Source organism: Bos grunniens, chromosome 10, assembly GCF_055505025.1.
Source record: "Bos grunniens cultivar Pamir isolate PY7600 chromosome 10, Bosgru_T2T1.0, whole genome shotgun sequence".
NCBI lineage: Eukaryota > Metazoa > Chordata > Mammalia > Artiodactyla > Bovidae > Bos > Bos grunniens.
In genome coordinates this window covers 95,733,038-95,755,347 of record NC_141174.1, presented here as the reverse complement: position 1 = coordinate 95,755,347, position 22,310 = coordinate 95,733,038, and the positions used below count along the sequence as shown (strand labels likewise).

General features: G+C 44.6%; 2 long non-coding RNA genes across 7 annotated transcripts; one reads left to right on the top strand and one right to left on the bottom strand.

The window, feature by feature from the left end:
• Nucleotides 1–5,657: 5,657 nt before the first annotated feature.
• Nucleotides 5,658–9,214, top strand: LOC147365438 (uncharacterized). The gene is made up of 3 exons (XR_015135557.1): nt 5,658–5,853; nt 5,933–5,992; nt 8,724–9,214. It is a non-coding gene; the product is annotated as an uncharacterized LOC147365438 (long non-coding RNA).
• LOC147365437 (uncharacterized) lies at nt 5,855–16,089 on the bottom strand. Of its 6 annotated transcripts, none has more exons than XR_015135556.1 (4): nt 14,766–15,151; nt 13,319–13,428; nt 10,365–10,486; nt 7,540–8,127 (listed from the first exon to the last, which is right to left on the bottom strand). It is a non-coding gene; the product is annotated as an uncharacterized LOC147365437 (long non-coding RNA). The 6 variants fall into 6 exon arrangements; XR_015135554.1 differs by lacking the exon at nt 13,319–13,428 and adding an exon at nt 8,722–8,777 and having other exon boundaries at nt 14,766–15,143; XR_015135552.1 differs by lacking the exon at nt 13,319–13,428 and adding an exon at nt 15,889–16,089 and having other exon boundaries at nt 7,554–8,127; nt 14,766–14,898.
• Between the last annotated feature and the right edge of the window lie 6,221 nt (nt 16,090–22,310).

Here is a 22,310-nt window from a genome sequence, read left to right as displayed (position 1 = left end):
GTTGGTGTTCAGTCACTAAGTCCTGTCTGACTCTCTTGTGTGCCCATGGACTGTAGTCCACCAGACTCCTCCATCCATGGATTCTCCAGGCAAGAATACAGGAGTGCATTGCCATTTCCTCCTCCAAGGGATCTTATCCACCCAGGGATGGAACCCCAGTCTCCTGCATTGCAGGCAGATTCTTTACCACTAAGATGACTGTTGAGTATTTTCTCCATTCTGTGGGTTGTCTTTTTACTCTTTTAGTAGCCTCCTTTGATCTACAAAAGTTGTTAATTTTGATGAAGACTAATTTGTTTATGCTTTTCTTTTGTTGCTTGTGCTTTTCTTGTCTTTTATCCACTTTTAAATCCTTTACCTCATGCATGGCTCAGCTGGTAAAGAATCCGCCTATAATGCGGGAGACCTGGGTTCAGTCCCTGGGTTGGAAAGATCCCCTGGAGAAGGGAAAGGCTACCCACTCCAGTATTCTGGCCTGGAGAATTCCATGGACTACAGTCCATGGGGTCGCAAACAGTCAGACACGACTGACACAACTTTCACTTTCAGAGAAGAATAATATTTTAAATAGTAAAATCTGATTGTCACTTTCCTGCTTAAACCTTCAATGTTTCCCACTGTGATCAGGATAAAGTCCAAAATCCTCTCCATGGGCTACAAGGTTCTGCATAATTAGGTCCCTGTCTTTCTCTTTAACCTCGCTTTTCCACATTTTCCCTCACTTCTTTGCTGTCGTTTCTCAAGTATGCCAGGCCCTCTTTAGTCCTAATGCTAATGCTCCTGCCTGGGGAGGGTGTCCGCACCCCTTCTGTACGGCTAATTTTGCTAATTCCAGTTCATCTTTCAGGTTCCGTGTCACCTCCTCAGGAAAGCCTTCCTTAAACCCCTGGCTCCAAGCGTGTTCCCACTTGTGAGAGATGGAGTTTTGCAAGCTGGATATTAAACAGCCATGATTAAAAATTGAATTATGTAAACACAATTAGATAAATTATATTAAAAATCAATGCAATAAACACTTGGAACTCTTGCCATCCTAATTTCGTGTTACATTTACTATGACCCTCTTGAGGCATTCTCTACATACAAGTAGAATGTAATGATCTGCTATTGTGCATCCCATCCCACCTTTTCCCTGGTGACAGGGATAGGCTTGAAATCCATCGTGGTGGGAGTATTTGGCCAAAGGCTACAAACCATGAGTGGTTTTTTGGACAGCAAGTGTTAACATTTACCAGCATACCACCACCAGTCAGATTTCCCATTACATGCTGACATGGCACTCTGAACTTGTCTGTGGTTTTTCTTTCCATGCTCACACTCTTTTAGTTTTTTATTCGTAATAAATATTGCATTTCACCCCTGTGTTTCTCACAAGAGTGAACTCTATGAGGGAAGAACCAGGGTCCATAGTGTTCCCCTTTGATCTCCGTACCCCTGCTGCTGCTGCTGCTTCAGTCGTGTCCGACTCTGTGTGACCCCATAGACAGCAGCCCACCAGGCTCCCCCGTCCCTGGGATTCTCCAGGCAAGAACACTGGAGTAGGTTGCCATTTCCTTCTCCAATGCATGAAAGTGAAAAGTGAAATGAAGTCACTCAGTCGTGTCCGACCCTCAGCGACCCCATGGACTGCAGCCTTCCAGGCTCCTCCATCCATGGGATTTTCCAGGCAAGAGTACTGGAGTGGGATGCCATTGTCTTCTCCGCTCCGTACCCCTAGCACTTAGCATACTTCTTGACACATGGTAAATAACTTTGTCAACAGATTGTCAACAAGGCCCAAGAAGCAAACTTCAATATTTTAAACATAGATGAATTGATGGCAGGGATTCACCTTAGAAAAGTATGAAATGTTCCATTTCACTGACTGGCCTGTCTTGAGGATTTAAATACTGCTGAACAGTCAATTACATTCAAAAGGCTAAAGCATTTCTTTGATGCCTTTTTCATTAAAAGAGAGCCCGCGATGGCCAAGGGCAATTTTCACCTGGCTCTCTGCACAGGCATACACCCCCTGTGTATTGGTTTTTCTAACGTGGTTTCCAACTTCATACGTCCAGCTCTGCCTGTTTCCACGTAGTGTTCTCTTATTTTTTCACTGTTTTCTTATAAGAACATCAGTCGTATTGGATTAAGGGCCCACCTTACTCCAGTAATGACCTACTCTTAACTAATTGCATCTGCAGAGACCCTATTTCCCCATAAGATCACATACAGAAGAACTGGGAGTCAGGACCTTACCATATTTTTTTTTTTTGGAGACAGTTCAAAATAACACACCTGCAAATGGCTCATTTCAAATAGCACTTTCTTAGTGTGTTGCAACCAATTGAACCCAGCAGATTGCAATTTGAATACTCAGCTTCACATGATCAGCCTAGGCAGCTCTTTACTTCCTCTAGCTCCAGAATTTGCCTTCACTGTCAGAGGAAGGAGTTCCCAGAACCTCAAAATAACCCCAAGTCCAAATACAGTCATTATGTTTTGTTTGAGGGTTTAAATAAACCCACCCACAGGCCATCATTGCCAGGGATCAGAAGCTGGCATCAGGGCACAAAGCATACTTTCCAGCCCTTGGCTGGGATACCTGAGAAGAGGGAGCCAATATTTACACCAACTCTACATAAGCCTTGAAACATCAGAAGTGATCACCATCCTTAGGATGTAACCCATGAACCAGGTGGCTGACATAGAGGGTGGCCCATCTGGGCTTCCCTGGTGGGAAGAATTGGTAAAGAATTCACCTGAAATGCTGGAGACCCAGGTTCGATCCCTGGGTCAGGGAAGAGCCCCTGGAGAAGGAAATGGCAACCCACTCCTGTATTCTTGCCTGGGAAATGCCATCGACCTGGTAGGCTACTGCCTGTGTCTATGGGGTCACATGAGTCAGACACGACTTAGTGACTAACCCACCACCATCCTTTCCGGGTCATTTCTCAAATTATATTTCTACATTCCTCTGGGGATATATACTTTCAGTAGCCTTGGTATAGATTTAGTGATTGTAGAGCTAGAACTATCCAGAAAAGCTCTGTTCCAAGCCTCTATTTTACAAAACCCAGAAGCCTAGAGGAATGGAGAGGTAGCCTCGAGTCATCAGGCTGGAGAGTGATAGATCTCTCAGCAGTGGCTCTCAAACTGGGCTGCATACTGGAATCACTTGGAAACTCTAAATCCATACTGATATCTAGGTTCCCAGAGATCTAATGTGATGGCTCAGAAGTGCAGCCCAGGATTGGGGCTTATTTTAAGTTTTCCCTGGGTGATTATAATGCACAGCCAAGACTGAGAAACATCAATGAACCTACCAGTCAATATCTTCTTTTAAATGCTTCATTCCTGATCTTTTCAAAGAACGAACTTTTAGTTCTGATTTTCTCTATTCTTTGCCCATTTCCTGTTTATTTCATTGATTTCTCAACTTATTTCCTTTCTTCTGCTTATTTTGGGTTTAACTTGCCCTTTTTTTCAGTTTCTTAAGGTAGAAATGTAGAGCACTGATTTTAGACCTTTCTTTTTCCTCAGAAAATTTAATACTACAGATTCCCCTTAATGTACTGCTACAACGTGTGTATAAGTGTTGATGTATGGGCTTTCATTTTCATTCTGTTCAAAATATTTCCAGGTTCTCTTGTGATTTCTTCTTTGACATCTTATTTAGAAATATGCTGCCTGATTTTCAAGTATTTAGGTTTTGCGGTCACATATCCTTCTGTTACTGATTTTAAGTTTAATTCTAGTGAGCAGAGAATATGCTTTGTGTCATCTTGATCCTTTTAAATTCAGTGAGACTTGTTTTAATGCCCAGAATATGTACTACTTGAATATTCTATGTTCATTTGAAAAGAATGTGTACTCTACTGTTGGGTGGAATGTGCCATAAATGTCAACGAGGTCAAATCAGTTGAGAGTATTACAAACCTGTCTATATGCTGATTCATTTTCTACTTCATCTGTTCATTATCGAGAAAGAAGTATTAAACTCTTCAACAATAATTTTAACTTTGTCTATTCCTTGAAGTTCCCAAAGTTTTTGTTTCCTGTGTTTGGAAGCTATGTTATTGTGGGCCTACACACTTGAATTGTTATGTTTTCTTGACAAATTGTTCCCTTTATCACTCTGAAATATCTTTTTGTCTGTGATAATATTCTTTGTTCGAAGGACATTATTTTATTTGAATATGATCCAATACAGCCACTCCAGCTTTCTCATGGTTAGTAATTGTATGGCCTACCTTTGTTATTTACTTTTAACCTATTTGTTTTTATGTTGTAAGTAGATTTCTTATAGACAGCCTATAGATGGGTTGTCTTATTTTAAAGTTTAAAGATTCTTTTGATGGCATGACACAACACAATGACCCTCAGACAGCTGAAAGGCAGAACTCTGTTACTTTTAGGTCCAAAGGAGAGCAGGCCAGGGCCACACAGGGCTCTATACTCAGGGTTATAGCAAACTGGAGCTACAGAAGACAGTTTTCAGAGAAGGCAATGGCACCCCACTCCAGTACTCTTGCCTGGAAAATCCCACGGATGGAGGAGCCTGGTAGGCTTCAGTCCATGGGGTCGCTGAGTCGGACATGACTGAGCGACTTCACTTTCACTTTTCACTTTCAAGCACTGGAGAAGGAAATGGCAACCCACTCCAGTGTTCTTGCCTGGAGAATCCCAGGGATGGCGGAGCCTGGTGGGCTGCCGTCTATGGGGTCGCACAGAGTCAAACATGACTGACGTGACTTAGCAGCTTAGCAGCAGCTAGTTTCTTCAGGGTCTAGGAGATGGGGATCTCAAACAGAGACTGCAGGAAGCCCCCAAACAATGCTGAAGGGAAGCTGCAGGGTTACAGCTGTGCAGCAGCCCAGAGACAAATCAGTGCAGGTCATGGAGAAGGATAACTGAGGGACTGTTAAAAAGTGGGGGAGAAGGGGAGGAGATCTTGTTATTTCCTTGATTCGACTGTCCTGCAAAGAGCATGATTTAGCATGTTATTTAGAATTATGAAGGCAAATATGAAGAAATACAATGAGAAGATTTGAAAATGGTGGTTCTGGGTAGTGGGAATTGAAGATCAGGAGGACCTTGGGGAGGTGATTGTTATTTTTGTTTTAATCCTGTTTTTCTATTTGATTTTTAGGATTGTATCCACGTATGACTTCAATACAGAAAAAATGAAACGGTAAGAGGCCTAAATCAAAATTCACAAATACCAAGCCCCTTACTGGCACAAACTCTTCCCTGGTACCCTAAGGGGTGTGAATGTGACTGCTGTGTGAGTGAAGTCAGAGCATGGGGCTTGCACTCCAAGCCAGCTCAGGTCCAGAGTTCGGTCTTCCCCCTGGCGGATCTGAACCTAATAGGGTTAGGGTTGCTAGACCGCCTGCAAACTGGCTTACCATGTGAGTCTCTGAGAGACCGTGGCAGAAGGCCAGTTCAGCAGTTTTCAGTTAGAAATAACAGCTGTCCAGGACACTTGGGGACCTTCCTGGTGGCTCAGGCGGTAAACCATCTGCCTGCGATGCAGCAGACCTGGGTTCGATCCCTGGGTTGGGAAGATCCCTTGGAGAAAGCCATGGCAACTCCAGTACTCTTGCAATGGAAAATCCCATGGACAGAGGAGCTTGGTAGGCTATAGTCCATGGGGTCACCAAGGACATGACTGAGCAACTTCACTTTCATTTTCACTTTTCAGAATGTTTGGGAATTCTTGTAGCAAGTCTGCTTCAAGAATTCCTCTTTAATAGGAAAACATACTCCGGAAGTCTAATAACATTCACAAGATTGCTTGAAAAAGAGAAACTCAAAGTGAAGCATGTTACACAGCCCTCAGAAATATATCAGTCAGACCACAACAGCCGGGTAAGTCACTCTGCTCCTTTAATAGCCACTGAAGTTCAGCAAACTTTTCTATAAAGGGTCACGTATTCAATGTTTTCAGCTTTGCAGACCATCTCCGCTGCAACCAGTCAACTCGAGGGTTACAGAGCAGCCACAGACGGTATGTAAATGGTGTGGCGGTGGCCACGGCACAACAGAACTTTACCTGAATCCATGCAGATGCCAGCTGGCCTGCCTGCCAGAGCTCTGTCCCCTGACACGCTGAGACTCACAGATTCTTATTCTCTGACTTCTCCTTTCTCTAACTGTCTTCATTCCAATAATCTCAGAGTGTCTTTAAACTCTGGAGAAGGAAATGGCAGCCCAATCCAGTATCCTTGCCTGAGAAATCCCAAGGGACAGAGGAGTCAGGCTGGCTACCGTCCATGGGGTCACCAATGAGTCGGACATGACTTCGCAACTAAAGAGCAAAAACAGAGAAAGAGTGACCTAATTTTAGTTCTAAATGACAGCATCTGGGTTAGATTAAGGAATCATCATAAGGTCAATAGTGGATCAGCCTCCAAATCAGCCTGCCTCAAAATTATTTGGGGAATTTTTTCCACTGAGGCAATGGGACAGAGGAAAGTGGGTTCTCCTGTCTTTCAGAAAGGAAGTTCCTTGCTTCCTCCTGCCCTCTCCACGTCCCTCCCCCCTCCTCCTTCCTTTCTTCTCCCTTCCCTCCCCCTTTTAAGCCTCTGTAGTTTTCATCACCATTGTTGCTAGACTTTTTTTCCTCTTTATCTACATGGCATAAACATCTTTCTGAGATACGTCATTATAAGCAACCTGTGATATGGCATGCATGCCCAGTCACTGAGTAGTATCTGACTCTTTGTGACCCCATGGACTGTAGCCCACCAAGCCCCTCTGTCCGTAGAATAATTCTGACAAGAATACTGGAGTGGGTTGCCATTTCCTACTCCAGGGGATCTTCCTAACCCAGGGATCAAACTGCCGTCCCTTGCATCTCCTGCACTGGCAGGTGGCACTATCTGAGAAGCCCCCTGTGATATGGCATAAAGATCTTTTTGAGATATATCATTAAAAGTGCCCTCTGAGATGTGTTTGCAGTGTTTGTGCTTATTGGGAGAAAAGGCTGCCAATATCAGGTGTGAATTAGGGTTGAGCTGGTTGTACAGCTGGTGAGCTGCTTTTGCAGTGATCTAGGCTCCATCTGTAAGGAAGCACCCAGCACACACTAAGGGGTGTCAGGCCAACCCTTGCTAAGATGCTTCCTAGACCCTACTTTGGCCTCCTATGAGGGCATGATGCTATTCCTATATGATAAAGGAAAGTATTTCCCTCACCTTCTCAGAGTCACAGAGCCCAAAACCCAAGGCCAGGCACATTTTCAGAGAAAAGGCAGAGGGCTGGATAATTCCGGCAGAGTAATTGCTTACTTGTCCTAATCCCCAGGTTTGATTCCACAAATCTGCTTGTCTAGGATTTTATCCTGGGATTATCCATTGATATGATTCTGAACCACTTATACTCCCTTTTAGAAATTCATATCTTATTGATCCAGAGATCTGGCTTCTCAGCGGATCACCAAGTCCAACGAGAGTTATAAATTTGAAGGGGATTTTGGCCATTCATGTACTCATTAACAGGCCGGGTGCTCTGGAAAAAATAAAAAGTTCATCCTTTAGGAAAGGGTTTACACCCACTGTGTGTGCCAGGCATTGTTCTAAGTGGTGGAAATGTTGCTGTTAACAAGAATCTGTGCCTTTCTGTAGTGGGAGTGTGGTTCTAGGCAGTACAGAGTAAGGGAACATACAAAATAAACACATCTGAGTCGGGTGGTGATGAGAGCTATTTAGAGAAATAAAACTCAACAAAAGGACAGGCATCTAGAGTTGGGAGGGGTCGGCAGGCTAGTTAGATGGGTGCTCAGGGAGGCCTTGCTTGGATATGGTGATGTCAGAGCAGAGACTTCACTGCAGTGACAGAGGAACCATGTGGATACAAGGGGATGAGGGCTCCTGGCAGAGGAAAACAGCGACTGCAAAGTCCTGAAGGGCTGATCAGTCTCAGCTGTACTCATGGGATTTCAGTTCATGAAGGTGACCAAGTGATGACGTGGAAACAATGATGCCATTGACAGAAGATTTCATTGCCTGAAGTTGCTGGGGGGATGGGGCATGCCACACCACGCAGGGCCACTCAGGGAAGAATGAGGTGGGGGCAGAGGGGAGTGAGGGGAGAGCCTCACCGCCAGAGCCTTGGATGGGGCTTCCACAGAAAAGGCAGGACCTGGCAGAAGAAACAGTGGAGAAGTGGCTAGTTTGAATAATGTAGCTGGGCTTTGGCTATAGAGGTGGTCCCTACCTGTTTGGTCACTGGCCCTGGGGTGATTTAGGGCCGTGAAAATACTGGTTCAGTGTGTGAGGATTAGACTAGGAAGTGGTTCAGTGTGGGCTCTGGATCACAGCCAAGTGTAAACAACTTTGAGCTTTAGTTTGGTGCTGTGATGAATGGATGCCAAACAGACGGAGAATCTAAAAAGGGCTTCCCTGGTGGTCCAGTGGTTAAGAATCCACCTGCTGATGCAAGGGACACAGATTCGATCCCTGGTCCAGGAAGACCCACAAGCCGTGGAGCAACTAAGCCTGTGAGCCACAGCTGCTGAAGCCCGCGTGGCCTAGCGCCCGTGCCCCACAGCACGAGAAGCCCCACAACGAGCAGCCCCCACTCACCACAACTAGAGAAAGCCCGTCCATAGAGACGAAGACCCAGAGCAGCCAGAAATAAAATAAGTATAAAAGGTTTCAAAAAGAATCCACGGAAACTCAGAACACAATCACATAGGGTCATGAGAGCATAATCAGATCATGTTTAAATTCCTACAGTGGGAAAACTGGATGCACCTCTGGAGAGTCAGGAATCCTTCCGGTCACCAGGACCTGTGTGACAGTAATAAAGATGAGTACTGACTGCTTGTACTCAGTTCTGAAGATTCCTACTGCCTCCGGTCTGATTTTAGACTCTATCTCTATGCGCATTCGTACAGCTGGTTACAAGTTTTATCTGAGCATTCTTGGCATCATTTAGCATGTCTTGTTTTTCCTATTTTTTTCCCTGTTCCAAGTCCTATTTTGTTTCTCTTCCAAGACAAGTAACAGCAGAACTTGTAGCCAGGGACTTTCTAGAACAAGACCGATGATGACAAAGATGCCAGCAAGAGGCTGTTCTTTGTTATTTGTCATTAAGCTTTCATTTCATGGAAGAATGTATCATGAGATTCACACTCATATTAGGACAATTTAAAGGTTCATTTTGTGAACTTAAAGATGCTTCTTAAAAAATTAAAGATGTCTCTCACAGCCTGGCTGTCTGACCAGTTCTGGCTTTTGTTCATTTTGTTCATTTGTTTTCACCGCAATTAAAAACCACAGCAATTATTCAAATGCAAAGAACTGAAAGAACCTTGTTATTGTCTAAACCTTGGAAATGAACATTTTGCTTCCCATATGCTGCATTCTGGTTTACTCAATCTGCTGAAAGCAAAAAGGCCAAATAAACAATGTCTTTGTAGAGCTGCCTGAGTTCATATGACAAAGAAACATCGATTGTAGGTTCAGTCACACAAAGCTCCGAATTTCATTCATTTGGCAAATATTGATGGGGCACTTACTGTGTGCCGGGTACATAAGAGGATGTAGTGTTGAATGAAACAAACGTGGTCTCTGGCTTCATGCAACTCAGGTCTAGTGGCGAGACCTTTAAAACCGAAAAATGCCTAACTACATATGCAACTATAAACTGTGATATGTGCCAGAAAGGAAAAGAGGGGAATGTAACTTAGACTTGGAAGTGGTGTCTAAGGAGGACTCTTTGAAGAAATGTTATTTGATCTGGGGGTTAAAAAAGGTGAATAGGAATTTCTAGTTATCTATTACTCCCTGATGAAGTGAAGTGAAGTTGCTCAGTCGCGTCCAACTCTTTGCAACCCCATGGACTGTAGCATACTACACTCCCTCGTCCATGGGATACTTTCTGATAACCCATCCCAAACTATATGACATAGAATATCATGTTATTATACTCAAAAGTTCTGTAGGTCAGGATTTCAAATAAGACATGGTGATCACGACTTCTTTCTGCCCCACAATGTTTAGGGTCATAGCCAGGGAAATGTGAGTGTCTGGGAGTAGCTTGAACACCTGGCGGGCGGGAATCATCTCCAGGACACCTCACACACATGCCTGGGGCTAAACAGTGGCTCCAAAGAGGTGGGCCAAGTCCTAGTCCCCCTTACCTGTGCAATTTGACCTTATTTGGGAAAAGGGTCTTTGTAGACACGATCACAGTTAAGGCTCTTGAAATGCTCTCATCCTGGGCTTAGGTGAGCCCTGAAGCCAATAACTGGTGTCCTTTTATGAGAAAGGAGAGAATTGAGAGGAGAAGCACAGGGGAAGGAGTATGAAGGTGGAGGCAGAGGTTGGGGTGATGTGTCGATAAGTCAGGGAACGTCAGCGATTGCCACATACCATTAGAAACTAGGACAGAGGAATGGAACAGACGCTCTCTTAAAGACGCAGGAAGCAGCAACACCTTTAACACCACGACACCCGCTGACATCTTGATTTCCGACTTCCGGCAGGATTCAGAACTGGAAGGAAATGGATTTCTGTTGTTTTAAGCCTCCATGTGGGTGGTAATTCATCATGGCGGTCACAGGAAACCAATATAGGTGCCTGGGAGGGATGCCCCGAAGGATGGAGCAGCTGCACGTGGCCTCTTCGCACAGCTTTGGCTGCTCATAGGGTGGTGACTACTTTCTGTGATGGAGTTTCCTGAGAGCAAGTGTCCCAGGCCTATGAGATCAAGGCAGAAGCTGCAAGGTTTCTTCTTTCCTAGCCTGGAAAGTCCTGTTGAAATCATTCCGGGACTTTGGGTAGCACGATGGTTAAGGCTCCGAGCTCCCGACACAGAGTTTGATCCCTGGCCAGGAAACCAGGACCCACTTTGGTTGTAGTGTTAGTGGCTCAGTCATGTCCAACTCTATGTAACCCTCTGGACTGTACCTGACAGGCTCCCCTGTCCATAGTATTTTCCAGACAAGAATACTGGAGTGGGTAGCTGTTTCTTTATCCAGGGGATCTTCCTGACCCAGGGATCGAACCCACATCTCTTGGGTCTCCTGCACTGCAAGAAGATTCTTTACCACCTGAGCCACTTTGGCTGTGGGTGTGCTGCCCACCCCTAATCACTTCTGTCACTAGACATAAGCCCAGCTAGATTCAAAGAGAGGGGATATAGACCCATCTCTCAATTAGAGGCGTGTCAGAGAATTTGTAACTACTCTCTAAAACCACCTGAAGGTGTAAGAAGCTGTGTGCCCCAGAGTAGTTGGGATCCGTACTGTCCATCCTGGCAGCTGCTAGTCACGTGTGATTGTCTAAATATAAATTAATCTGATTTAATCTAAATATAAATTAATCTAATCTTAGTTTCTCAGCCATACCAGCCACATTTCAAATACTCAATGGTTACATGCAGCTAGTGTCTACCAAGTTGGACAACACAGATTAAGAATATCTCCATCACTGGGAGAGTCCTATTGGGCAGCCCTGCCTTAGACTGAAGGGACACTATGGGGCAAGGCTCTGAGTTGGAAAATAAATGAGCTTATAAGCCAAACAGATAAAAAGCTGGCTGTAAGGGTAGGGTCTGCCGCCGTGTGCCCACTGGACACGCAGCTCATAGCACGTCCTCACAAAGTATTTGTGTTACAAACAACACAGGCATAAGGCTGCAGTATTCCACGTGTCCTGCCAGAGAACAGTGGTATCAGATGAGACTGGACAAGCTGACAGAGTCAGATCACACAGGGCCTCTCTGACCCCTCTAAAGGGGGTTATATTTCATTCGAAGTGAAACAGAACTTGCCTATAACTTGTTTTGCATTGTGAATACTTATGAGAGGTCTAAAAAGAAGCAGATTTGTGGTTAGTTGATGCATTTGTTAGTAAAATGTTCTGCTATAAGAGACAGAAGTCCAAACTATCACAAAGGCTTCAGGAAATTAGAAGTCTGTTTCTTAGTTTATGTAAATGCCGGCTGCCGTTTTCACCAGAGCTGCTCCAGGTCTTTGCTCACAGCCCTCCAACCCCCACCTTTGGCAGGGGTTCACCTAAATCTTTAAGTTGAAGTATCCATAGATAAGAAAGGAAGCTACAGACGAAAAACCAGATGGAACCAGCTGGGGCCAAGATGGCAATGAATCTGACCTCCAACAGACCTGAGTCTTATTAAACCTTGATTTTACTACATTAGCATATTAAGTGACACACCTACCAGTGACCAGGTGGTGCAGTGGTAAAGAACCTGCCTGCTAAGGCAGGAGACGCAAGAGATGCAGGTTTGATCCCTGGGTTGGGAAGATCCCCTGGAGGAGGAAATGGCAACCCACTCCAGTATTCTTGTCTAGGGAATCCCACAGACAGAGGAGCCTGGGGGGATATAGCAGCACCAGTGGCCATGATGGAACATTTAGGATCAAAAGAGGATGAAAAAAAAAAAAAGGGTGGGGTGCAATCGACTCCCTGAGAGAAAGCCTTTCCTGGTAGATTAGTTCATATGCTTCCCCATCATTAGCCTCACTCCTTCTCCCTTTACTCTTTAAAATGAAATCTCTCTCACTAGGTGGGTGAGAAGTTGATCTGTGAACTTAGTTCATTTTCTCCATTCTTTGATCACTGAATAAAGCTTGTGCTGCATCCATCTCAGCTTCGATTATTATTTGGCTGCTCAAACCCCGAAAGGAAAAAGAACTCTCCCCTCCCAAGGCAGAGAGCTTCAGCCAGGCTAGGGCCCGAGCAAGGTCCATAGGACTTAACTCAGCAACACTATGGTGACTCTGGAGAAGGCAATGGCACCCCACTCCACTACTCTTGCCTGGAAAATTCCATGGACGGAGGAGCCTGGTAGGCTGCAGTCCATGGGGTCACTAAGAGTTGGACACGACTGAGCGACTTCACTTTCACTTTTCACTTTTATGCATTGGAAAAGGAAGTGGCAACCCACTCCAGTGTTCTTGCCTGGAGAATCCCAGGGACGGGGGAGCCTGGTGGGCTGCCATCTATGGGGTCGCACAGAGTCGGACACGACTGAAGCAACTTAGTAGCCGCAGCAGCAGCATGGCGACTCTACAGTCATCAGGAACCCAGGCTATCGGTTGAGGCTTCCACCTCATTGTCTAGAATGTCTGCTTTGGACCAGCTATTAATCTGTTTGCCAGCCAGAATACAACAGAAAAGGGAAGATGGAGAGCTGTTGCCCCTCATATCCAGGGCAAGCTCACTGCCAAATCTGTAACTTTGTTATATTTGCAAAAACCCTTTTCCCAAATGAGGTCATTCACAGTTATGGGGCTGAGGGCTTGGACACCTGCTTGATGTACATCCCATTGGCCAATACTTTGTCATATGACCACACCTACCTTGTGAGGAGGGCTGGGAAATACATGACCACACTCACTTTGCAAGGGAGGCTAGGAAATATAATCTTTCTTCCAGGGAGCATGTGCTCAGCTAAAGGAGAGTTCTGTCACTATGGAAGAAGCAGAGATAAGATGTGAACGGGCAGCAACTATCGATCCCTGGCATCGTTGTGAAACAGGAGGGAAGCGGGCAGGACACAGTGTTTAAAAGAATGACAAAGGCTGGTTAGAACTGACTAGGTCCAAGATGGTTGAAGATCTGACTTCCAGTAGACCTTAAGCCTCCCTGTACACTCATTCAATGTATTAGCATGCTAAATGCCACACCCACAGGGTCATGGCAGTTCTGAGGCTGTGAGCATTAAAAGCCCAAAATTGGGCAGTGGCTCAGCTCCTGGAAATTTCCTCCTCATTAGACTTTGAAATTACCCAGCCCATAAGAACTAACCACCCTATATTTAAGGGCCTGTGCCTTCTGAGCTGACCCAGACTCTGCATAGACTGTGCGTCTCTCAAGCCCTTCGTGCCTATTGAGATGGAGACTCTGTGCATAAACTGTGCCTCTCTCAAGCCCTTCGTGCCTGTTGAGATGGACTGTGTTCTATCTATAGAATGTGTACCTCTCTAAATAAATCCACTTCTTATCACTTTGCTTCTCACTGAATTCTTTCTACGATGAGACATAAAGAACTTGAACTTCATTAAGCCCCGAGACCAGATGTGTCATCTCAATTCAGACAGTGGGTTCAAGTTCCACTCCGGGTTGTACAGTTTCAGTTGTATGCACATATGCGTTTCCCCCTAGACTATGAGCTCCTTGGGGAGAGGGAACCAGTTTACCCTCAATCCCCAGCATTTAGCATGTAACAACCCATTGGTGATGTAGCATGTAGCAACCCATCAGTGGTTACCATGTAACCAGCCTTTGTCTTTCTGTTAAATGTTGTGTCCTGCCTGCTTCCCTCCTGTTCCACAAGGATGCCAGGGACCCATAGTTGCTGCCTGTTCACATCTTATCTCTGCTTCTTCCATAGTAACAGAACTCTCCTTTAGCTGAGCACATGCTCCCTGGAAGAAAGATTATATTTCCTAGCCTCCCTTGCAAAGTGAGTGTGGTCATGTATTTCCCAGCCCTCCTCACAAGGTAGGTATGGTCATACTACAAAGTACAGTAACAACCCTGCCTGCTTGATTTCAAAGTTTCAGCATCTTTTTCAGAAAGACTTATTTCCTTGAAGCAGCACCGTCTTTTCCTCTCTACTTGTTGGAAGTATGAGGGGACGTTTCTCTAGTCTTCACCTTGAGAATCTGATGATGCTTCAGGAAATAAACAAAAGGATAGACATCCTCCCCTATAAGCACCCCCATCCCTCCCTGCCCCCATTGACTTTGGAATTTTCAACTCTCAAATTAGCCCACTCTGAGCCTCCAACAAATTGTCACTTACGTTTGCAATGTTCCCACCACTACTGGCTCCAGCTGTGGACTTGTGCTTCTGGTAGGTTGAGATTCTCTGTATTTCCTCGTCCCTCCAACTTTCAGGGTGATGGTTGCCTTGTGACCTCAGTTTTCTGAGGGATCTAGGAAGAGGTGTTGATTTTCAGGTCAACTTTTCTCTTTTTGAGATGAGGATTTGAGAAGTGGATGGATTGGTAAGGGGAAATGAAGAGAGAGTGACATGGAGGAGAGGCAAGAAGCACAGGCAACGAAAAGGCTTGGAAGCCAGAGCCCCACCATCCTGTAACCATCACACTTTTCTATCTGGCCAGGGATTCATCCAACTGACCACCCAATATCTGCTGCTACTTCAGTCTCCAAAGCAGTGTTTTTCAACTCTGACTGTTCATTAGAATCAGCTGAGGAGCTTGTATAACTCCCTGCACCTAAGTCCTCCCTAATTAGAAGCACATTAGGTGGCTCTAACGTGCTTCTAGGAGGTTAGGGGAGTTAGGTTCAATCCCTGGGTTGGGAAGATCCCCTGGAGAAGGGAATTGCAGCCCACTCCAGTATTCTTGTCTGGAGAATTCATGGACAAGTAGTCCATGGTGTCGCAAAGAGTAGGACACAACTGAGTGACTAACACTTTCACTTTAGGTGGCTCTAACATGCAATTGGTGCTGAGAACCAGTGATCTAGATTCTTGTTACTCGAAGAGTGGTCCACAGACCAGCAGTACTGTTATCGCCTGCTAGCTTGTTAGAAAGGCAGCATCTTGGGAGCTACCCAAGATAGCACCAAGAGTGGTGCATGGGTGCTCAGTGGCTCAGTCGTGTCCAACTCATTGCAACCCCATGGACTGCAGCCCACCAGGCTCCTCTGTCCATGGGATTCCCCAGGGAAGAATACTGGAGTGAGTTGCCATGCCCTCCTCCAAGGGATCTTCCCAACCCAGGGACTGAACCCACATCTCCTGCATCTCCTGCACTAACAGGTGGAATTTTTACCACAGAGCCAGCTGGGAAGCCCCACCCTAAAGCTACTGAATCAGAATTTGCATTTTAACGACATCCTGGTGGGATTTGCATGCATATCAAAGTTTGAGAAGAAATGATGAGGTAATCCTCCTATACCTCCACTTCCAGTTGTCCTCATGAAGCAGCCAGCTCCCTGGGAAGTGCCATGTGAACTGGGCATCCTACTGACCATATCAGAACAGTGGATCAGTCCAAAGCAGCTGGGATAGATGGTGTACCTGCTGTAATTCTCCAAGGCTAACATATTTGAAACGGACAGAATTAGATCTTCCAGCTGAGGGAGGTGCTTGGGCCCTTTAATCTGAAACACCAATGCTGGGGGTCACTAACTTCTGGCCCCACCAGAGTCAAATCACTCTAATTGAATATGTTATAGTTAAAGAGCTGGGGTTAGCTTGGAGGCTGGGGTTGGAAGGAGGCTAAAGAGACTGAGCAAAAAAAAGAAAATAAATCAGGAGTTAAAGAGAAATGACCACTGGGGTAAGGAGGTGAGGGAAGGAAGACCAGAGGTCGTCCATTTTGGTGGGGGTGGGGGTGGTGAGGAGCATGGCAGCGAGGCTGGTGGACTCAAACAGGAATGCCTGGGGGTGGGTGACTAACGAAAAGAAGCGCAACAGACCACCCCAAATCCTGACTCCCCTGAGCCACATGGATGCAGTCCTTCAGCCCTGCTTACTTCCATAGGCTCTTATGTCCTTCTTCCGTATAAGATCTCAGCACTTTGTGAAATAAAATATATTAATAGGCGTGTGTTTGGCACTTTATTGCTCAGCAGGACTGGGGCATACTAGGCACAGATGGGGGAGGGGCTAAGAGCTTGGACTTTGGAGCCACATGGCCTGAATTCCACCCTCAACTCTGCTACTTACTAATGATGTTGGGCGAGTCAGCCGACCTCCTTGGGGGCGCTTCCTTGTTCACAAAACACAGACGATACTGGTAACCCCTTCGTGAGGGTAAACGCAGAATGGATGTGAAGCAAAGAGCACCCTGCCTGGCATAGGTGCATATCCACACGCACATACACATATATGGCATATTATTCAATGTAAAGTGTGGGTATAGTAAACAGTATAAACAAGGAGTTGGGACCTGATTCTTCTGACTTCTGTTTGAGGATTGCCCACCATCTCATGTCACCTTTCAAGGTTCCTTCAAGAGTGCTAAATGAGAGTGAGAACACTTAAAATGATATTTTAACCAAATCACTGTGGAGACTTTATTCAGATTCTGTTTGAACAAATGGTGGATACAGAGACATATTTGATACAAGTGGGAATATTTGAAAATGGACTTGGTGTTAGATATTAAGGAATTAATCTTAATCTTGTTAGGTGTGATAATCAGATCAGATCAGTCGCTCAGTCGTGTCCGACTTTTTGTGACCCCATGAATCATAGCACACCAGGCCTCCCTGTCCATCACCAACTCCCGGAGTTCACTTAGACTCATGTCCATTGAGTCAGTAATGCCATCCAGCCACCTCATCCTCTGTGGTCCCCTTCTCCTCCTGCCCCCAATCCCTCCCAGCATCAGAGTCTTTTCCAATGAGTCAACTCTTCGCATGAGGTGGCCAAAGTACTGGAGTTTCAGCTTCAGCATCATTCCTTCCAAAGAAATCCCAGGGCTGATCTCCTTCAGAATGGACTGGTTGGATCTCCTTGCAGTATCAAAAAAAAAAAAAAAACAAAAAAAGTCCTTAGCAGTTGGATTAGATTCATAAAGGGCTTCTCTGGTGGCTCAGATTGTGAAGAATCCACCTGCAATGCAGGAGACCAGGATTCAACCCCTGGGTTGGGAAGATCCCGTGGAGAAGGGAATGGCTACACACTCCAGTATCCTTGCCTGGGAAATCCCATGGACAGAGGAGCCTGGCGGGTTACAGTCCATGGGGTCCCAAAGAGTTGGACAGGACTGAGCAACTAACACCTTCACTTTCAATTCATATTGAGGTATTAGATCAAGCCATATAATATTGCCAGTATTTGACCAGATAGCTTCAGTATGAACAAAACTGGCCTTTGTTTGGCACCTTACTTTTCACCAGGACCAGTGCATAAAGCACAGATAGATTGTAGGGGCTGAGTCGAACGTCTGGGATTTTCTTTGAACGTATTTCTAAGGAACAAAAAGGGTAGAAGGATAGACAGATGAAACAAGATAGTCAAAACCTTAATAGTTGTGAAGCTGGGTGATGGAATGTGGAAATTATGCTCTTTCTACTTTTGTGTTTGTTTGCAACTTTCTGTAATAATCTTATTTTAAAGTTTTGTTTGATGCTTTTCGACTGTGTATCTATGACTACAATGGAAAGGAACCCAATTCAATCTTGCTTAAACAAAAGGAGGGATTTAACTGACCAATGGGCAGCGTAGAGCTGGTCTGGAGGAAGATTGGATTTACTCCTTTGAATGCTTTGAGGACCCTCTTTGTCCTTCTCTATTCTCTGTTTGCTTTGGCACATTAATTTTGTTGGCTGGAAGGAACTTGTCCAGATGGTGAGGTAGAGGGCTGCCCTTACAAGTATATCCTAGGTTTTGTGATCAGAGAAGAACAAGAGGTTCTCACCCCTGGGCAGGAATTTGAAAAGCCCCAGGAACGCTTAGTTTAAGTCATGTGCTTAGTTTAAGTCTTGTGTTTAGTTTAAGTCATGGCTTAGTTTAAGTCGTGTGCTTAGTTTAAGTATTGTGTTTAGTTTAAGTCATGGCTTAGTTTAAGTCATGTGCCACCTCTTAGGCCAATCACTGTGGCTGTGAGGATCTATAACTGGCCTACTACCCTGGGTCACCTGACCACCTCTGTAGCAAGGACGGTAGTTTTCTGAAGACTTGGGAGGGATGAGGGGAAGGACAAGGGCTGAGCAGACAGAAGCAACAGCTGCACTTATAAGGTTTCTTGTTATTTGCACTGTTAGATTACAATCAGCCTTTGATCACAGATCACGTCTTTTTCCTTTCCAGTATCTGTTTCCCCCCACCCCCAGTTTTTAGTTTAAGGTTTATGGAACTGCTTGCAAGGCTTGTTGAAAAAAAACAAAACAAAACAAAACAAAAAACCAGCAGTTTCCATCTCTTCCTCCATTTCCCTTCTTCAGAGGAAACTAGTTTCAGCTCTCTCAACTGGTTCTTTGGCTTTACTTTCACATATCTGAATAACATCCTTATACTCCTACACTTGACGTTTCAGTCTTAGGCATTATCACTGATTACCACCATGGGAGATGATTTTGACATCTCTCACATACACCTACACTCCCCACCCCACGGGTTCAATCCTTCTAATCTCCCCAAGTTCCCAATAAGTTATATCAGCATCCTGTTGATTAGATCAACATTTAAATATTACATAATTAACATTATATGATTATGCCTCTGAAAACAGTATCTAGTTAAGCCATAACTGTACTACTCTTTGTTCTCCTTAAATAATAATGATAATTTTTTTTCATAGACTTTCATTCAGTCCTCAATACTCTGATGATCTAATTTGCCTCTAAATAAATGCTCCCCTCATAGCTCAGTCGGTAAAGAATCTGCCTGCAATACAGGAGACTCAGCTTTGATCCCTGGGATGGGAAGATCCCCTGGAGAAGGAAATGGCAACCCACTCCAGTAGTGTTGCTTGGAAAATCCCATGGAGAAGGGAGCCTGGCAGGCTACAGTCCATGGGGTCGCAACAGTCGGACATGACTTATCAACTAAGCCACCACAAATACACTCAGATTTATTGTGTATTCTGTGTTCATCATCCCCAAGAAATCTCTAAAGCCTTCTGACCTCTTCCAGTCTGTACTGGTTGCCACCCCCATTAGCACCCAGCTCTCATCCTGGGGTGTCCATTCAGCATCACCCTTGGGCTCCTCTTCACCTCTTCCCACATTGGAGTCCCTTTTTCCTGCACAATGATCTTCTTAACAAGTGTGAGAAAAACTACCTGTAAAACTGGTTTAATAATAATCTTTAATAAAAAATAATTAGTAGCCATTAAGACTAAATTAAGCAATAGTGAAACTTATCTCTTCCTTGTTGGAAATGAAAACAAAGTAATGAAAAAGACTCTAAAAATAGGAAGCAATTTCCTATTATTCAGTTCAGTTCAGTTCAGTCGCTCAGTTGTGTCCGACTCTTTGCAACCCCATGAATCGCAGCACACCAGGCCTCCCTGTCCATCACCAACTCCCGGAATTCACTCAGACTCACGTCCATCGCGTCAGTGATGCCATCCAGCCATCTCATCCTCTGTCGTCCCCTTCTCCTCCTGCCCCCAATCCCTCCCAGCATCAGAGTCTTTTCCAATGAGTCAACTCTTCGCATGAGGTGGCCAAAGTACTGGAGTTTCAGCTTCAGCATCATTCCCTCCAAAGAAATTCCAGGGCTGATCTCCTTCAGAATGGACTGGTTGGATCTCCTTGCAGTCCAAGGGACTCTCAGGAGTCTTCTTCAACACCACAGCTCAAAAGAATCAATTCTTCGGCGCTCAGCCTTCTTCACAGTCCAACTCTCACATCCCTACATGACCACAGGAAAAACCATAGCCTTGACTAGACGGACCTTTGTTGGCAAAGTATATTAAAGCACATACATTTTGCTGAGTTTTTTTTGGTTCCCTCCCCCGCCACCCCACTGCCTCTTTTTTTTTTTTTTTCAGTATCCACTCAGTGTTGAAGTAAAAACTTGAAAGCATTTATGAGATGGCACATAACTCTGTATCTATTTTGCATTGGCATTCCTGTAATGGCTTGAACCAGTGAAGAGTTAGAATGATAGGGCTGTTTCACTCTTTCAATAATTTTTCAGGACTGTCACATTTAGTTTGTGAAAAATTCCTTCTGGGTAGAGTCTGCCTCACCAGCAAATACCTTTGTTTAACAGAATTAACACATCAGTCTCAGCTTGAGACTTTACCACCACAACTTCAGGTTAAATTCATTTATTTTTATACATTTGATAAAATAGTTCCAAATAAGGTAGCAATGTGGTTGAAAATAACTGTAGGAGGACATGTAGATATGGAAATGTATATCAACTGTAGTCATTATTCAGAAAATAACAGATAGCTATTTCTTCAATGGTATAATGAAAGCACACAAGGCAAAGCATATAAAACATATCTGGACTTCTGACCACAGTGCTTTAGGATCTGAAGGTATCTATTTTTATTGCCATCTATGTTTACTGGTGTTTTCTAAATGCATTTGCCCTAATGTTTAAGAAGTAATTTTGGGGAAAGATACCCTAATAGTAGTTCTCAAAATATGATCCGGAACAGCCTCATCTGGGAATTTGTTAGAGATGCAAATTCTCTCCCCGCATCCACCCCATTTAATGAAAAGTTCAGGGAAGGAGGAGAGATCTGTGCTTCAACAAGCCTTCTAAGGCAAAGTTTGAAAAGCATTGTCTTAGAAAAACATTGTAAAAGTTAGGGCTCATGTTGTTCTGCTGTTAGTAATAGAGAACTAAAATAACAGTTGTTTAAATACACTTTTTTTCCTCCCATAAAAAAATACTGAAGGTAGGTAGAATTGGCTGAGTCAAGTGTCATATTTTCATTGTCTTTGATTATAACTTATATACTCATGGTTTTAAAATGGCTGCTAAAATTCCAGCTATTACAAACACATTCCAGACAGTAAGAAAACGTAAGGGAGGAGGGAGGAAAGCAAGCTAAGTCAGCCACCTTTCAAGTGCATTCTCAGATGCCCCATGCAATGACTTCTGCTTTTTCTCCTTTGCCACCATTGATCAGAAGTGACTATATATTTCAGTTCAGTTCAGTTCAGTTGCTTAGTCTTGTCCGACTCTGCGACCCCATGAACTGCAGCACACCAGGCTTCCCTGTCCATCACCAACTCCCGGAGTCTACCCCAAACCCATGTCAATCAAGTCAGTGATGCCATCCAACCATCTCATCCTCTGTCGTCCCCTTCTCCTCCTGCCCTCAACCTTTCCCAGCATTAGGGTCTTTTCAAGTGAGTCAGCTCTTCACATCAGGTGGCCAAAGTACAAAGTATTGAAGTTTCAGCTTCAACATCAGTCCTTGCAATGAACAACCAGGACTGATCTCCTTTAGGATGGACTGGTTGGATCTCCTTGCAGTCCAAGAGACTCTCAAGAGTCTTCTCCAACACCACAGCTCAAAAGCATTGATTCTTCAGTGCTCAGCTTTCTTTATAGTCCAACTCTCACATCCATACATGACTACTGGAAAAACCATAGCCTTGACTAGAGGGACTTTTGTTGGCAAAGTAATGTCTCTGCTTTTTAATATGCTGTCTAGGCTGGTCATAACTTTCCTTCCAAGGAGTAAGCATCTTTTAATTTCATGGCTGCAGTCACCATCTGCAGCAATCTTGGAGCCCAGAAAAATAAAGTCAGCCACTGTTTCCCCATCTATTTGCCAGGAAGTGATGGGACCGCATGCCATGATCTTAGTTGTCTGAATGTTGAGCTTTAAGCCAACTTTTTCACTCTCCTCTTTCACTTTCATCAAGAGGCTCTTTAGTTCTTCTTCACTTTCTG